The 13077-nt window shown below is 41.8% G+C and overlaps 1 protein-coding gene and 1 pseudogene across 3 annotated transcripts in view; one reads left to right on the forward strand and one right to left on the reverse strand.

Moving 5' to 3' along the window:
- SLC35B4 (solute carrier family 35 (UDP-xylose/UDP-N-acetylglucosamine transporter), member B4) overlaps positions 1-13077 on the forward strand; it is a 42707-nt gene that overhangs the window by 547 nt on the left and 29083 nt on the right. The window lies entirely within an intron of this gene.
- LOC104982302 lies at positions 8472-11880 on the reverse strand (annotated as a pseudogene).

Below are 13077 nucleotides of genomic sequence, written 5' to 3' on the forward strand. Positions count from 1 at the left end.
CCGCGCCCCCGCCCCGTCTTGTTGCCGTTCCCTCCTTACCCCGAGGCGCGCGCGGGCCGGGATGGAATCGCCTCCGCCCGGGTCTGCTCTGGACTACCTGGGACCTCTTTGAGTTGGCTGGTCCGTCATCCTATGCACCGTCAGCTCTCCTGCCCAACAGTTTCTCAGCATCCCTCTAGGGGAACCCTCGGGGTGTATGCTATCGTCACCCGCCCGTTTCATACCCTGGAGGATTGAAGTCTGTAGAGTTTCCACCCCGCAGGGTCGAAGGTAACTCGTGGCAGAAGCCAAGATTCCCCCCAGCTCTTCTCGATCCTGCTAATGCCTCTTGTATGACTTGAGCAAAGCTTGGACTTAAAAAGCAGTCTGACTTGGTTTACACTGCAAAGAAAGTTTCAGTTGTATTAAAGTAGGCTGCAGAACATTTGTTTTATTGGCCTTAGAGATGGTTATGATACTTCGCCCAGCATACCTCTTGGGGATGTAGTAGAACGAATTCTTAGGCAGAAAGTTGTCTAATTGACCGGAGATAGATTTTCCAGCAGTAAGATACTATTCAATAAATTAGGAAGCTTGCAATTTGAGGCGTAAACTTTATAAATTAAGAATGGTTATGACACTTTCCCAAAGGACACTAAGGTAGCTTTATTGAGGTGGCACACAAACAGTATTAAGTAACAATGTGCAAAGGTCATTGAGCACAAACTGTTACAGAAAAGGCGACAAGTGGACTGGAAAAGCTCAAGACTGAAAATCTCATGAGTTTCAGCCTTTGGCTCTGTCATTCGCCTGGCTGTGTGACATTTTCAAGTTATTTAGCCTCTCTGGGCTTCCTTTTTCCAGGTATAAAATAATATCTGTGCTGTTTAACACCTTGTTTTAAAATCTGCACAATTATCTCCATTGCCTATCACAACAATCTTATGTACAAGATAGGTCAACAATTATATTCTCTGTTTTACTGAAAGTGAAACACATCCCAAGAAATTAGGTTCTCTTTTATCACTTGTAAGTGGCGGAACCAGAACTGGAACCCAAGAATCTAAACTCTTAGTCGAGTATCTTTTTCAGCCTTCCTGTTATTTTTAAACTGGAGTAGCCCATAGTTTTGGTCACCCAGTTCCTCGTGTGGTGCTTATTAGACTTGTATTTTATTTTCATGACACTATTGATTAAGTTATTCAGAAGCAACCAGTTTACTTAAGGGAATTCTTTGGGGTTAATTTTTGCAATTACAGAGCTTGAAATTTTATTATGCAAAAAGTGTTGATAAAGATCTGTCATTTGTCATTCTTGGGACTAAGTGGTGAGGGATATGAAAATAAAAGGAAAAGATGCACCCAGCTGTCAGCTGGTACACTTCAAAGGAAGGTCACTTTGGAAATTGGTTTAAAAATATAAAAATGTGATGAAATCAGGTCAGCCATGGAAATGAAGGTCAGAGAATAATAGTGTGTTTATGTTGAATATGCCATTAAATTAAATCTTGCCAAAGGCTGTATGACATCAGAATATGCTAGCAACTGAGAGCCTTTTTTTTTTAACCAGTTGTGAGCCCTTAGCTAAATTACTTGGTCTTTCTGAGTCTGTTCCTGAGCTGTGAAAGGGTGGCGATAGCTCTGCCAGCCTCACAGGGTTTTGAAGGATTAAATGAAATTCATGTGCAAAGCCTGAAGCTCATATTTGGTTTGTTCCCCTTTTAACAACTTTTGTTTCAGTATTTGTATACCCGTTTTATTGGGCTTCCCAGGTGGCTCAGTGGTAAAGTATCCGCCGGCAATGCAGGAGATGAGAGTTCGATCCCTTGGTCAGGAAGATGCCCTGGAGGAGTGCATGGCAACCTACTCCAGTATTCTTGCCTGGAGAATCCCATGGACAGAGGAGGCTGGTGGGCTACAGCCCATGGGGTTGCAAAGAGTTGGACATGATTTAGTGATAAACAACAACTCTGTTTTATTAACTGTTCCTGAAAAGTTATAGGTAAATATGACTGTACAGAATGTTTTTCTGCATTATTCATCTGAATGTTTGCATACAGTGGTAAGGGGTACATTTGCTAATTTAATGAGTGGTACCCCAGACTGAATAGTAGTTTTTTCCTAATTTTCTTGGGCAACTCCAACTTAATCATGTTTCAGATTGAGAAAGTAAGAACTGGTTGGACTAGATAGTCTTCAAGGTTCTTTGTAGATTTGGCTTCCCATAATTTGTAACTCTTGTCTTGGGACATCATGCTGCTGCTAAGTCGCTTCAGTCGTGTCCGACTCTGTGCGACCCCATAGATGGCCGCCCACCAGGCTCTGCTGTCCCTGGGATTCTCCAGGCAAGAACACCGGAGTGGGTGGCCATTTCCATCTCCAATGCAGGAAACTGAAAAGTGAAAGTGAAGTCACTCAGTTGTGTCCGACTCTTCATGACCGCATGGACTGCAGCTTACCAGGCTCCTCCATCCATGGGATTTTCCAGGCAAGAGTACTGGAGTGGGGTGCCATCGCCTTCTTCATAGTGGAAAGCTAATAAAATTTTGTAGAGCAGGCACTGTGCTTCTTCTGTGGTTTTCTTGAAATCATTAGGTATGGAACACCAAGTATGAATGGAAATACTAAAGTGACTTGTAAAATGAGCATTTTTAATCATTCTCTTCCAAATTGGAAAACAAATTTAGGTTTTTCTTTCTGATTTCATACCTGTGATTGGGACCTATAATAAAATACAAAGCACCCATGCAGTGCATAGGGCAAGCATGAAGTATTGAATGAGTGCTTTGATCTTCCTTCTGAGAGAGTTCACCTTCTACTTCGGAATCAAGATATACATCAGTTCCCTGTCTAGGCAAAGTGTCTTAGATCAGGAAAACAATCTGAAACATTTTCTTTTCGGCATTTTATTTTTTAATCAAGTGCCTAATGTTAAATAAGGACATTTTCTAAAAGTAAAACTTTGGATTCTTGCCAAAGAGAATTGAAACAGAAATGATTTGCAGTTAGTGATTATAATTCCTGAGGAATAAAGTTCAAGAAAATAAGTGATTTAGGAGAAAAAGATCTAGGTTTGTACTCTGATGTTTTCAAATGAATTATTCAAGTTAAATTGTTCCATTGGTAGCTATACAGCATTGTGTTCTTAAAAAGTTCGGTAAATTGATTTCTTAAAAATTGAATTATGTGGGCACATTAGGGAGATATAAAAATCCTATGGAAATAGAGACAAAGTAGATTAGATTGTCAAGAGGAGGGGGACATGGGGACTGATTCCTAATGGGTATGGGATTTCTTTTGGAATGTCTTAAAATTAAATAATGGAAATGACTGCACAACTCTACATATACTAAAAATCACTGAATTAAAAAGGGACCTCCTTGGCAGTGCAGTGGTTAAGACTCAGCGCTTCCAGTGCAGGGGCACGAGTCAATCCCTGGTGGGGGAACTAAGATCCCACATGCTACGTGACAAAAAAGAAAAAAATAATAATAACAATGATAATAATAAATAGAATAATAATAAAATGGAAACACCATTTATTTGCCAGGTAGCCCTGAGAGACTTACCTAACTCAGTGTCATATGGCCCTCAGTGTCTTTAGCAATGAAATGGGCATAATAATACCTACTATGGAGACAGGTATTGTTATAAAATAACACCACGAAGCCATCATAATCAAGGTAATAAACATATCCATCACCTCTAAAATTTTCTTGTGTTCTATTTTGTGATAAGAACACTGAACATAAGATGTACCCTCTTAACAAATTCTAAAGTGTACAATATGGAATTGTTAACCATATGTACTTCAGTGCACAGGTATCTTTTGAACTTATTTGCTTTGTATAACTGAAAACTTACACCCATTAAACAACAGGTCCCCGTTTTCCCTTCCCCCTTGACCTTGGTGGTCTCCATCTGTTGTCTGCTTCTGTAAGATTGATTTTAGATGCTTCATGTAAGAGGAGTCATGCAGTATTTCCCCTTTTGTGACTGACTTCATTTAGCATGTCTTCCACGTCGTTGCAAATGATATCATTTCCTTCTTTTTTAAGGTTAATAGTATTGTATGTTTATACCACATTTTCTGTATCTATTCACCTGTCCATGGACATTTCAGTTGTTTCTGTATCATCACCAGGTATTGCAAATAGTGCTGCAGTGAATACGGGGGTACAGCTATGCTTTCAAGATCTTGATTTCAGTCAGTTATTTTTAACATTTAAAAAACTTGAAATATAGTTGATTTCTAATGTGCCAATCTCTGCTATACAGCAAAGTGACTCAGTTATACACATACATAAATTTTTGTGGGGGTGGGGGAGTGCGTCCCTTGTAGCTTAGTAGGTTAAGAATGTTAACCTGCCTGCAATGCAGGAGACCTGGGTTTGATTCTTGGGTTGGAAAGATCCCCTGGAGAAGGAAATGGCTACCCACTCCAGTATTCTTGCCTGAGAATCCCATGGACAGAGGAGCCTGGCAGGCTACAGTCCATGGGGTTGCAAAAGTCGGACATCACTTAGCGACTAAACCACCAACCACCACCACATACATGTTTTTAAATATTCTTTTCCATTATGGTATATGGTGTATCCCAGGAGACTGCATAGTTCCCTGTGCTATACAGTAGGACCTTGTTATTTATCCATTCAATGTATAATAGTTTGCATCTGCTAACCCCAAACTCCCCAGTCCATCGCTCTCCTCCCCTCCCCCTTAGCAATCACAAATCTGACCTCTATGTCTGTGGTTCTATTTCTGTTTTATAGATGGGTTCATTTTTGCCATTTTTAGATTCCACATATAAATGATGTCATATGGTCTTTCTCTCTCTGACTTCACTTAGCATGATATTCTCTAGTTGCATCCATGTTGCTGCAAATGGCATTATTTTGTTTGTTTGTTTTTTTATGGCCGAATAATGTTCCGTGGTATGTATGTACTATATCTTCTTTATCCGTTCATCTGTTGATGGACGTTTGAGTTGTATCCATGTCTTAGCTATTGTGAATAGTGCTGCTTTGAACACTGGCGTATGTGTATCTTTTTGAGTTAGAGTTATCTCTGGATGTATGCACAGGAATGGGTTTGCTGGAACATAAGATAAGTCTGTGTTTAATCTTCTGAGGAACCTCCATACTGTTTTGCATAGTGGCTGCACCAATTTATATTCCCACCAACAGATAGGAGAGTTCCCTTTTCTCCACATCCTCTTCAGCATTTGTTGTTTGTAGACTTTTTAATGATGGGTCATTCTGACTGGTGTGAGGTGGTACCTCATTGTAGTTTTGATTTGCATTTCTCTAATACAGTGATGTTGAATATCTTTTCATGGGCCATCTGTATGTCTTCTTTGGAGAATTGTCTATTAAGGTCTTCTGATTGGGTTGTTTTTTTTGTTGTTGGGTTGTATGAGCTGTTTGTATGTTTTGGAGATTAAGCCCTTGTATGGCGCATCATTTGCAAATGATGCTACGGCTTTCATTCTATAGTTTTTTGTTTTTTTTTTTTATGGTTTCCTTTGACTTCCCTGGTGGCTCACACGGTAAAGCGTCTGTCTACAATGCGGGAGACCTGGGTTCAAGCCCTGGGTCGGGAAGATCCCCTGGAGAAGGAAATGGCAATCCACTCCAGTACTGTTGCCTGGAAAATCCCATGGACAGAGGAGCCTGGTAGGCTACAGTCTATGGGGTCGCAAAGAGTCGGACACGACTGAGTGACTTCACGTGCTCTGCCAAAGCTTGTAAGGTCACAGTTGTTTATTTTTATTTCTGTTGCCTTGGGATATTGACCTAAGAAAACATTGGTATGATTTATGTCAGAAAATGTTTTGCCTATGTTCTCTTCTAAGAATTTTATAGTATCATGTCTTATGTTTAAGATTTTAAGGCATTTTGAGTTTATTTTTGTGCATGGTATGAGGTTGTGTTCTAACTTCATTGATTTATATGCAGCTGTTCAACTTTCCCAGTACCACTTGCTGAAGAGACTGTCTTTTGCCCATTTTATATTCTTGTCTCCCTTGTCAAAGATTAATTGACTGTAGGTGTGTGGGTTTATTCTGGGTTCTCTGTTCTGTTCCATTGATCTGTACATGTGTTTTTGTACCAATACCACATTGTTTTGATTACTCTGTGTGTGTGTTAGTCGCTCAGTTGTGTCTGACTCTTTGTGACCCCACGGACTGTAGCCCGCCAGGCTCCTCTGTCCGTGGAATTCTCCAGGCAAGAATACTGGAGTGGGTTGCCAATGCCCTCCTGCAGGGTTTGATTACTGTAGTTTTTTATTAACAGTATTGTCTGAAGTCTGGAAGAGTTATGTCTCTTGCTCCCCCCACCCCACTTAGGTTTGCTTTGGCAATTCTGGGTCTTTTATGGTTCCATATACATTTTGGGGTTATTTCTTCTAGTTCTGTGAAAAATATCATGGGTAATTTTTTAGGGATCGCATTAAATCTGTAGATTGCTTTTGACAGTATTGCCATTTTAACAATATTAATTCTTCCAAATCAAGAGCATGGGATATTCTCCCATTTCTTTGAATCCTACTTGATTTCCTTTATTAGTGTTTTATAGTTCTCAGCATATAAGTCTTTTACCTCCTTGGTCAGATTTATTCCTATTTTTTTGTTTTGTTTTCTGGTGTGATTTTTTTAAAGTTTTTTTTTTTTTCCCTACATTCTCTTTCTGTTATTTCATTGTTTGTGTAAAGAAATGCAACTAATTTCTGAATGTTAATCTTGTATCCTGCACTTTGCTGAATTCATTTATTAGATCTAGTAGCTTTTATGTGGAGACCTTAGAGTTTTGTATATATAGTTTCATGTCATCTGCATATAGTGACAATTTTATCTTTCCTTCTGATTTGGATACTTTTTTATTTCTTGTCTGATTGCTGTGGCTAGAACTTCCAATACAGTGTTAAATAAAAGTGGTGAGAGTGGGCATCCTGTCTTATTCCAGATTTTAGCAAGAAGGCTTTCTTGCTAAAAGTATTATATTGAGTGCTGCTGCTGCTGCTGCTGCTAAGTCGCATCAGTTGTGGCTGGCTCTGTGCGACGGCAGCCCACCAGGCTTCTCTGTCCCTGGGATTCTCCAGGCAAGAACGCTGGAGTGGGTTGCCATTTCCTTCTCCAATGCATGAAAGTGAAAAGTGAAAGTGAAGTCGCTCAGTCGTGTCAGACTCTTAGCGACCCCATGGACTGCAGCCTACCAGGCTCCTCCGTCCATGGGATTTTCCAGGCAAGAGTACTGGAGTGGGTTGCCAGTGCCTTCTCTGATTATATTGAGTATTGAGTATTAAAATGGCTATGGGTTTGTCATAAATGACTTCTATTATGTTGAGATATGTTCCCTGTATACCCACTTTGGTAAGAGTTTTTCTTTTTTTTAATCACGAATGGATGTTGAATTTTGTCAAATGCTTTTTGTGCATCTATTGAGATGATCATGTGGTTTTTTACTTTTCTTTTGTTAACGTGTATTACACTGATTTTGCATATGTTGAACCATCCTTGTGAATTTGGGGTGAATCCCACTTGGTCATGGTGTATGATCTTTTCTAAATGTTGTTGGATTTGATTTGCTAATATTTTGTTAAGGGTTTTTGCATCTATATTCCTCAGAGATATTGGCCTGTAATTTTATTTTTTGGTGGTATCTTCGTCTGATTTTGACATCAGGTTGATGGTGGCTTTGTAAAATGTCTTTGGGAGTGTTCCCTCCTCTTCAAGAAGAATCAGTATAAGTTCTTTTGTGTGTGTTTGGTAGAATTCACCTGTGAAGCTGTCTGGTCCTGAAATTTTGTTTATAGGGTGTTTTGTTTGTTTTTGTTTTTTTTTGTTACAGATTCTATTTCACTTCTAGTGACTGGTCTCTTCAAATTATCTACTTCTTGATTCAGTTTTGGTGGGCTGTATGTTTGTAGAAAGTTGTCTGTTTCTTCTGGGTTGTTAACTGTGTTGGCATGTAATTGTTTATAGTATTCTATTAAGGTTTTTATGTATTTGTGTGTTATCAGTTGTGGTTTCTCCCTTTTCATTTCTTACTTGTTCTCTTCTCTCTTTTCTTCTTGGTGATCCTGGCCAGAAGTTTGTCAGTTTTGTTCACCCTTTCAAAGAACCAGCTCTTGGTTTTATTGACTTATTTTTTCTGTTGCCCTTTTAATTTCTATTTTATTTATTCCCTCACTAATCTTCCATGGTGGCTCAGATGGCAGAGAATCTGCCTGCAGTAGGGAGACCTGGGATCAATGCCTGGGTTGGGAAGATCCCCTGAGGAAGGGAATGGCTACTTATGCCAGTAGAATTTCTTGGAGAATTCCATAGACAGAGAAGCCTGGCAGGCTACCGTCCATGGGGTCTCAAAGAGTCAGACACAACTGAGCAACTTTCACACATAATCTTTATTATTTCCTTCCTTTTTCTGGCTTTAGATTTTGTTTGTTCTTCTTTTTCTAATTATTTTAGGTGGTAGGTTATTATTTCAGATTTTTCTAATATTTTGAGGAAGGCCTGTATCACTGGGAATGTCCCTCTAAGAACTACTTTTACTACATCCTATAGATTTTTGTATGGTTGTATTTTCATTGTCATTTGTTTCAAGGTATTTTTTAATTTCCTTTTCGATTTCCTCATTGACCCATTGGTTTTTTGTATGTTGTTTAGTTCCCATATAATCTTTTTTTTTTTCCCCTCATTTCTTTTCCTGTATTTGATCTATAGTTTCATGCTGTTGTGGTCAGAGAAGATGCTTGAAGTAATTTTTTTTTCCCCAACGAAATTCTTTATTTCACTAGAAATAGCTTTATTGATGAAATCACCAGGAATTTTCAACACAAGATTTAACATCTTAATATCCACCAAGGCCTGGGCTCTGAGGTTTGCTCTGCTTCTCCCAGTCCTTAAAGGGATTTAGAGAGAGACATTGTTAGCAGAGATCAAGTAAGGTGGTTGGAGGTCCCCCTTTCCCAGTCATTGGACAAGCTGCTCAATTCTGGTCCAGAGTAGGAAAGAGCCAGTATTTCAGAGTAGTCCAATAAGAATTTGACATTGCATTTTAATCTCTCATAACAGTTTCAGTTTATCAACAGTATTGGTCCAAACTTATTTGCTTCTGATCTAAGTGTTTTTCATTTTGCAATCTATTTTTGGTGTCCATGTAATTTTAATAAATAACCTCACTCCTTGTGAAAAAAATCAATTAACCCTGTGCCAAGAAAAGTATCTCAAACCTGAATAATCTCATCTTGCTCTTGGAAAGAGGAAATGGGGTTTCCTGCTCTTTTTCCACTCAAGAGATGAACAAATATACCCCTTGGAAGTCCAAAAATGTTACTTCTGGCCTTGGAATCTGCAGTTTTTGATGGGCTGATTCAAATTACCTAGGAAGAGCAGCTGGAAGTACTAACCGGGCAGCCTTCTTTGGAAATTTCTTCCTAAAATCAACTGTAGAGAATGGTCCATGCTTGTGTACAACTTCTGCTGTTCCATCTCACAAGCCAGGCTCAGAGGAGGCACTGGAGTTCTCAGGAGCAAGAGCAGTACCAGTGGCCCCACAAGGCAGGACCTCAATAACGTGAGGCTTGTCAATGATCCAGGCTGTCTGGTTTCCCTTTTCAAGAATACTGACAATCCGGGCTTGACAACCCTCTCCATACTTTGAAGATTTGATTTCTGAACAAAAGTGAACTGTCTGTTCTCTTGGCAGACAAATCAGTAGCCCTCCAGAAGTTTCTGCTGAGGTTCCTTGCAGGAAACCAGAGCACCTGCTGGCCTGGCTGATGGCAGCCATCTTAGCAATGCTGGGCAGATTACAAATGACAAAGGACACTTCATTTCTCTGTTCTATATCAATAACCTCAGATATGCAGATGACACCACCCTTATGGCAGAAAGTGAAGAGGAACTAAAAAGCCTCTTGATAAAAGTGAAAGTGGAGAGTGAAAAAGTTGGCTTAAAGCTCAACATTCAGAAAACGAAGATCATGGCATCCGGTCCCATCACTTCATGGGAAATAGATGGGGAAACAGTGGAAACAGTGTCAGACTTTATTTTTCTGGGCTCCAAAATCACTGCAGATGGTGACTGCAGCCATGAAATTAAAAGATGCTTACTCCTTGGAAGGAAAGTTATGATCAACCTAGATAGCATATTCAAAAGCAGAGACATTACTTTGCCAACAAAGGTCCGTCTAGTCAAGGCTATGGTTTTTCCTGTGGTCATATATGGATGTGAGAGTTGGACTGTGAAGAAGGGTGAGCGCTGAAGAATTGATGCTTTTGAACTGTGGTGTTGGAGAAGACTCTTGAGAGTCCCTTGGACTGCAAGGAGATCCAACCAGTCCATTCTGAAGGAGATCAGCCCTGGGATTTCTTTGGAAGGAATGATGCTAAAGCTGAAACTCCAGTACTTTGGCCACCTCACGTGAAGAGTTGACTCATTGGAAAAGACTCTGATGCTGGGAGGGATTGGGGGCAGGAGGAGAAGGGGACGACAGAGGATGAGATGGCTGGATGGCATCACTGACTCGATGGATGTGAGTCTGGGTGAACTCCAGGAGTTGGTGTTGGACAGGGAGGCCTGGTGTGCTGCGATTCATGGGGTCACAAAGAGTCGGACACGACTGAGCGACTGATCTGATCTGATCTGAGAGTGACCCAGAATGCCAAAGCCAGTGATATCTGTGGCTGCATGGGCATTAAAACGTGGGCATTAGTCTGGCAGGTTCTTTGGAAGGAATGATGCTAAAGCTGAAAACTCCAGTACTTTGGCCACCTCATGCAAAGAGTTGACTCATTGGAAAAGACTCTGATGCTGGGAGGGATTGGGGGCAGGAGGAAAAGGGGACGACAGAGGATGAGATGGCTGGATGGCATCACTGACTCGATGGACGTGGGTTTGAGTGAACTTCGGGAGATGGTGATGGACAGGGAGGCCTGGTGTGCTGGGATTCATGGGGTCGCAAAGAGTCCGACACGACTGAACAACTGAACTGAACTGAATTCTATCGAGGGTAGCCATGTTGAACATAGCTTCCTGATAGCCCAGTTCTACCTCTTCTCTGAAGAACACCATCTTTATCTTATTCCATCCTTCAGGATTATCCAGCCATTGGTGGGCATTGACAGGCAACTTGGGTTCCTAAGGGTTTAGTTAACACAAGCACATCCCCAACTGCCCCACTGTCAGGCAGGATGAATTCATTTGGTTGATATACCACAGTCGCAACTCCACCGATGATAATACCACCGTTTGCCCACCAGTCACTGCAGTCCCTCCTTCCTCGGCAGCATCCCGAAAGCCTTTGATCATGAGTGGTGTGATCTTTTCTCACTCCTCCTCAGGCATGCTCTGGCTGATGCTGATTAGCATCAACATGTTGTCACACTCAGTAATGCCCATGGCATAGCGGTCACTCAGCACGTTGGTGCATGTGATGGGCCCCATCACTGTAGGGATCTTCCACCGAGGGGTAAAAGAGGTCGGTGGTCTGCACCAAGGACAGGCCCCCTGTGCCTCAGGGGTATGATTCGGGAATCCATCCCAATGCCGAGGCTGGGGAAGGGTGGGCTGGGCTCTGCCCTCACCAGGCAGATCGGCTTCCTGGGCCATCTCTTCAAGGCCTCCAACCAGGCTCTGGCCCAGCGCCGGTCGTACTTCCGGTTGCATCAGTCCCGCCTGGAGTTTGAGCAGCATCTCCTGGGGGGCCTTGCAGGCTCAGCCTTGCATGCCGAAGCCAGTGAGCCGCCAGCTCTGGCTGCGACCCAACGCCTGGGGCTCGAAGGGCTGTTCGACAGGCCCCGGCTTCGAGGCAAGCCTGCTGGGCCTGAGGAACCTTCTCCCCCGTGGCCACCGCAGCCATAGCCTCTCGCTGGCACCTGTCGCTGCGGCTTGTGCCATCATGCCCGCCCGGCAGAGAGAGAAAAAAGAAGATGGAGGAGGAGAGGTCCCTTTTACTTTCCACTCCAGTTAGCAAGGCGTAACAGATATTACCGCAGAGTCTCTCTCTGGCACAACTCGCGCAGCCCAACTGCCGCCACACCACACGCTCCAGGGCCTCCTTCTATACTCTTACATTTGTTGAAGTTAGTTTGTGCCCTAGTGTGTGGTCAATCCTAGAGAATGTTCCATGTGCACTTGAATGTGTTTTCTTTTTCGGGGAAGAAGGCGGTTATAATGTCCTGAAAAACGTCAATTCTATTGTATTATTTAGGATCTCTGTTGCCTTATTGATTTTCTGTCTAGAAGATCTGTCCATTGATGTGAGTGAGAAGCTAAAGTCTCCTACTATTATATGCTCATCAATTTCTCCTTTTATGTCAGTGTTTGTTGTGTGTATTCGAGTGCTCCTCTATTAGGTGCATATATGTGGATGAGTGTAAAATACTTTTCTTGTATTGATCCTTTACTCATTAGATAGTGTTCCTCTTTATCTTTGTTTATAGCCTTTGCTTTAAGGTCTATTTTGTCTGATATGAGTACTGCAACTCCTTTCTTGTCATTTCCATTTGTATGAAATATGTTTTTTCCATTCCCTCACTTTCAGCCCATGTGTGTCCTTTGCCCTAAGGTGGGTCTCATACTGTAGGCAGCATATTGTAGGCTCTTGTTTTTAAATCCAGTCTGCCACTTTGTTCTTTTGATTGGAGCATTCAGTTCATTGACATTTAAGGTAATTATTGATACATATGTATTTATTAGAGAAGGCAATGGCAACCCACTCCAGTACTCTTGCCTGGAAAATCCCATGGACGGAGGAGCCTGGTGGGCTGCAGTCCATGGGGTTGCTAAGAGTCTGGCACGACTGAGCGACTTCACTTTCACGCATTGGAGAAGGAAATGGCAACCCACTCCAGGGTTCTTGCCTGGATAATCCCAGGGATGGGGGAGCTTGGTGGGCTGCCGTTTATGGGGTTGCACAGAGTCGGACATGACTGAAGCGACTTAGCAGCAGCAGCAGCATGTATTTATTGTCATTTTAAACTTTGTTTTCCAGTTGATTCTTCTGTTTCTTTTTGTGGTTTGATATATTTTATGCTTGTGTTCTCTTCTTTTTGGTTTTTGAGAATCAATGTTTTCGATTTGTGGTAGCCCACC

Source organism: Bison bison, unplaced genomic scaffold, assembly GCF_000754665.1.
Source record: "Bison bison bison isolate TAMUID 2011002044 unplaced genomic scaffold, Bison_UMD1.0 scf7180017864530, whole genome shotgun sequence".
NCBI classification, from domain to species: domain Eukaryota; kingdom Metazoa; phylum Chordata; class Mammalia; order Artiodactyla; family Bovidae; genus Bison; species Bison bison.